The sequence below is a fragment of the Lactuca saligna genome, chromosome 6 (genome assembly GCF_052625555.1).
Source record: "Lactuca saligna cultivar CGN05327 chromosome 6, ASM5262555v1, whole genome shotgun sequence".
Taxonomy (NCBI): domain Eukaryota; kingdom Viridiplantae; phylum Streptophyta; class Magnoliopsida; order Asterales; family Asteraceae; genus Lactuca; species Lactuca saligna.
The window spans coordinates 120,336,727-120,342,910 of NC_136422.1; positions in this window are offsets into that span (position 1 = coordinate 120,336,727).

A 6,184-nucleotide genomic window follows, 5' to 3' on the forward strand; every position below is an offset into this window, starting at 1 on the left:
GAACGGATGTTAACTCGACCCAAGTTAACAGTCATAGATGCTCTAGTGATTGTTCATACAAAGACTTCACCAACTACAAACCTATAACCTTTAACGAGACTGGGGGTATCATTGTTCTATCATAATGGTTCGAGAAAACTGAGTCAATCTTTGAGATCTGCTCCTGCCCGGAAGGAAGCAAAGTAAAATTTGTTACCTACACCTTTTTGGACAGAGTCCTCACATGGTGGAATAGCCATGTCAAGTCACTTACTCTCATTGAGGCTAATGCAACGGGCTGGGAAGCTCCGAAGGAGCTAATGATTGAGGAATACCGCCCGAGGGGGGAAGTTCATAAACTTGAACAGGAACTTTGGAGGCTAACCATGAAGGGCTCCGACATAGTATACTACAGTGCCATATTCAGTGATCTGGTGGCTTTATGTACATCGATGGTCCCCACTAAGGGAAAAAAGATCGAGAGGTACATTTGGGGCTGCTACCTCCAATTAAGGGAAATATGCTAGCTTCGAACCCCACTACATTCGACAGTGCCAAATGATTGGCACAACGACTCATTGATCATGGAATCCGCACACCAATAACAACCCCTACTATCCCAGAACTAGCCAAAACCGCCGACAACAAGCAGAAGTTTTGGGATAAGAAGAAGAACAACGCGACGCATAACTCTGCCAAGAAGTAGCAGATCATGGATGTTCATGCCGCAATAACACCTTCCACCACTACACCGGCGAAACAGTATGTTGGGAGTTTGCCAAAGTGCAACAAGTGCAACTTGCACCAGAACGGACCTTACCAGGAAATGCAGTGCGTGAACTACAACAAGATAAAGCTTCGGCTAGACCAATCACCCATCTCCCTAGCGTTGGAGTGGGTCATGCCTGTTATGGGTGTGGTAAGGTTGGTCACTACAAGATGAACTACCCAAAAGTAGGAAATGATGGTGGGGTGGGAAGAGTCTTGGTGATAGGCCATGAGGAAGCAGTGGCAAACCCTACAATGGTCACTGGTACGTCTCTCCTCGATAACTCTGATGCATGCATAAATATTTGATAGTTGAGCGAAGAGGAGTTTTGTGAACCAAAAATTTGCACACTTACTTAAACAACAACCACGAGCACTAATAGAATCGTTCACCATAGAAATGGCTAACGGAAAGACTGAGAGCAATAGCAATATATACATAGGATGTACCCTATCTCTAGATAGTCATTCATTTCCAATCGACCGCATGTCTGTCTCATTAACAGCTACGATGTCATTATCGGCATGGATTGGTTGAAGCTGCATCATGCTGACATTATGTGTTTTGAGAAGGCCGTTCTTATTAGTCTACCGAATAGCGAAACCCTAGTTATCTATGGCGACAAAACGGGTACAAACCTTCAGATCATCTCAAGTGTACAAGCTCAGAAGTACTTACGAAAGGAATATCATGTGTTTCTTGCTCATGTGGTTGATGTGAGCCAAGAGGCGAAAGACATAAAGAACATCCTACAAGTACGCGACTTGCCTGACATCTTTCTTGAAGAACTACCAGGATTACCACCACAACGTCAAGTTGAGTTCAAAATCGACTTAGTTCCAGGAGCTAGCCCTGTAGCCAAATCGCCTTATCGACTAGCACCAACCGAGACGCAAGAACTATCTGGTCAACCGAAAGAATTACTCAGCAAAGGATTTATCAAACCAAGCTTCTCACCCTGGGGAGCACCGGTCTTGTTCGTAAAGAAGAAAAACAGATCGTTCCATATGTGCATCGACTATAGAGGGTGTTATTAGGTCATGATACATGTATTTACATGTGTGGATTCCAAGGGTCGTATGTATAACCAAAATCCATACACATGGGTTTTATGATCCATGGTTCATGTGGCCCAACTCTTTATGTGTCATAGATAAACTTGGTCCAACATGGATCATAAGCCCAACAAATATAAATATAACTAATTACCATAATTAGTCCCCATAGATTTAATTAGTCTCTTTTGATCACTAAATTAATTCCAAATTAATTCTTGATCAATACTAATTAAAACATATGATTTCGTATTAATATATTAGAACTTATAATACATTAATATATCATATATAACCTTCTCTTAAGAGTCTATCCTAACAAATTGTCCTGATGATATACAACCTAAATAAACCATGCTACTCTCGAGTCGAGTACATACCAATAATAGTTATGGGCTTACACATCTAATTTAAAAGAATCTTGGGTAGCGGCATGGTTGGTTGAGAAGAATGGACCAATAACATTCCAACAATATTTGCACGGGTGGATTCTCACATGTGCGGGTACCCATAAAATTGCCCAGCTTTGGGCATTTTGGTCATTTTGTTTACCATTTACCTTGGGGGTTGGATCTTTCAGCATAACTTCGCTTTTCCACCATTAGAGACCAGAGGAGGCGATTTTTGGAGCTTCGATACATATTCTTCTTATCTTCCAAAGTAATTGTTAGTTTCGTGATGCAATTAGACTTTTGTGATTGTTATTCTATTGCCATGAGTAGCTAATTTCTCTATTTTGGTCAACCTTAGCTAAACCTTTGAATGTTTGTGGATTTTTGAAGGATTCATGCTTATTTATCATTTATCTTATGTCTATGATTCTAGTTCGTATTTCCTATGCTTTTTTAATGCTTTGATCATGTGCTTGGAACTTAAATGAGAAATTGTTGGTTTATTAATTTCTTTAGTTTAGCATTGAATCATTGAATTAACTTAGAATAAGAGCTTTATGATGGTAGAAATCATCTCTAGATTATGAATCATCGCTCCTTTATGGGTGCGTAAGCACTAACATCCTCTAGCAATTGGGGATTCCTTCATTCTTAAGGCTAATCAGCTTCTTGGGTTCAATTGCTTCGATTGGATCTTTGATTTTGATTAAGAAGGTGTGTTGTGGGCTTCCCCAACCTCCATACTACTTCATCATTGCTATAACACACAAATGTTCATTGTTTTGAATTGCCTTGGTCAACCAATTCTCATCAATATCTGAGCATCTCATCATCTTGCTTAATTGCAAGCTTTTTAGTTATTCAAGTCTTTTAGTTTTCAAGCAATCACAACCCCCCCCCCCCCCATTTTAGTTTATTTGTAGTTAGTTAGTTTATTTACACTAGTTCTATTAGATTGCATTAGTAATTGAATACAACCATTTCCCCGAGAATGGATACCCGTTTTTACAATTATATTACGTTTTATTTCCAAACAAATTATGTAATTTTCTTGGTGGACTTGACATCCCACCAAGTTTTGGCATCGTTGACGGGGAAATTGGTTATTTTTATTTGATTGTTTATTCCTAGGTCTACAAGAACCGGTCAACTACTTTACAATCTAGAAATTGAAAAAGAAGCAAAAAGGTTGAAAAGGTTTGCAAAATAAGCAAAGCAACAACAAATTGTTCAAGATTCTTACTCATCTCAACTAATCAACATAAAAGATCAAGTTCATACTTCAAGTGATACTGACACCAAACCGAGTTCTCCAATTGTTGGTCAATCCTTTGAATACATTTCGTTTGAAAACGACATAGCCATGAATCACACTCCACCTCACAATCCTAACCCAAACCTAAACAATCCAGATTCACATACCCCACCCCAACAACCAAGACAACAACAATAAGAACCTCTCATAGATATGCCACCTTGGAATCAAGCACTTCCTTAAAACCAACCGAATTATCAACCACAAAAACCAAAACTTCCACCAAAACAACCAACCTTAAAACAATGATTTTCAAGTTCAACAACCAGTACATCAACCAAATCAACCCAATTACCAATACCCTCCAATGTACCTACAACAACAACTCCCTTACCACCAATACCTTAACTACCAACCTTATCCACCACAAATGATCAACCAATACCCACCTTACCAACAATATCCCAATTATATTCAATAATATCCCAATCACCCCAATCCCTCTCAAGAGTTGACACTTAGACAAATGATGGAGACGGATGTTCCTCACACACCTCTTGGTATTTTTTATCCTATAAACCACTAAGGAATTGAATTGAAGTCATGATTCATACATCAACTCACCAAATTCCATGGTTTGGATAGAGAAGATCCTCAAAGGAATTTAAAATCCTTTCACATGACTAATTGCCTTCCCGCTCACCTTGGAAGATACATCTAGAGAGTGGTTATTCAACTTACCACCAGGATCTATTCACACATGGGAAGATTTAATCAAAGCCTTCAATAGCAAATTCTATCCCACATCCTGGATATCAAGTCAAAGAAGTGACATTTTCGGGATTTGTCAAGGGAAGAATGAGACTTTTCATGATTTTTGGGAGCGATTCAACAGTTTGTGTACAAGTTGCCCTCAACACAACATACCCGAACAACTACGTCTTCAACAATTTTATGAGAGTATGAATGAAAAAGATCGGAGGATGATTAATGGTTCAAGCGGTGGTGACACATTCAATAAGAAACCTCAAGAGATACGGTCACTTTTTGGTACCATTTCTCAAAATCAATGGAACTTTGGGACTCGCAATGAAATGAAGAGAAATTCTCCACAAGTGGTTGGTGAAGTTAGCAACACCCAACACTTGGAATCAAAAATATTGGATTTGACTAATGTGTTAAGTCAAATGGTGGTGGGAAGTGGTCAACAATTAATGGTATGTGGTATTTGTGCAATGATTGTTGGATTAATGTCTAAGTCCATAACTATAATTGGTAAGACTTGACCCGACCCATTAATGAGAGAAATAAGACACTTATGGTTATTAATATATTATAAGTTCTAGTATATTAATAATAAGAATAATAAGATTATTTAATTAGTATTGATCAAGAATTAATCTAGGATTAATTAAGTGATCAAAAGAAGACTAATTAAATATATGGGTTGATTGTGTAAATCATCCATACTTATATAGTGGGCTAATGCTCCATGGATAATCAAGTTGGGCTAAAACCCATAGGATGGTCCATGGATGCTCCATGGTGTATTTGAACCCATGGATCCAAGGAAATGGAAAGCCATGACAATTAAGGATTTACCCTAATTGTAACACTATATAAAGATCTTATTCTTGACAAAAATCGGCCACTAGTATTATTCTAGAGAGGGCTAGCCGATTTCATGAAGTGTAGAACTCTCTCAAGTTATTCTAAGTGTTTTGATAACTGTGATTCCATTTGAGGCTTCCACACTATTGGGGCTAGGCACTCAAGCTTCATGAAGACTTTCTACATCAAAGAGGTATGTATTCTATCTTGTTACACTCATTGTTTTGTATGCTAGATTAGGATAATACCTTGGATATTCTTATTTGCATGTATAATAGAGAAAACATAGATCCAAGGTATTTAGGGTTGCATGTACACTTAGGAGTGTTAGAATGCTCAAAACCCAACAATGACAATGCATTATACAGATAAGTTTCCCTCACTTGGTTGTGAATCGGAGGATGTTAATGCAATGGAAGGATATCAAGGTCAACCAAGACCTATGGGCTTTCAAAATAACTACAACCCAAATTGGAGGAATAACCCAACCAACCCATACCTACCAAAGAAAAACCCACCACATGTTATGATGAGACCCCAATTTTCTCAATACCTATGACAAAAACCTCGATATCCCCAAACATCTCATGCCACTCAAAAGTACCAACAACCTCCACAACAAGGCCAATCCAGTGGTAACCATCAAATGAGCCTTCAAGAACCTGTCACTTCTCTTGCTCAAAGTCAAACCCAATTTCATCAAGAGACCAATATTACTTTCTCGAATATTCAATCACAAATAGGAGACTTGGCTACGCTCTCAACAATATGGAACAAAGGGGTAAACTTCCTTCTCAAATTGACAAGAACCTCAATGTGAGTGCAATAACCTTAAGGATTGGGAAAACACTTGGAGAAAGCAAACCTAAAAGAGTTTCAAGAGAAGAAGAAGAAGTTATTATTGTTGAACCTATAAAAGTTGTAGCTACTCCAAAGGACCGGATTGTGCCAAACATTGACCAACCCGACTCTTCCAACAAACCTATCAAGCCATTGGTCATACCACCACCTTATCCCTCGCGGTTGGCTTCCTCTAAGAAACAAGAAGAAGAGAAAGAGTTTCTTAAGACTTTTCGCAAGGTCTAAATCAACATTCCACTATTGGATGCCATAAAGCAAATTC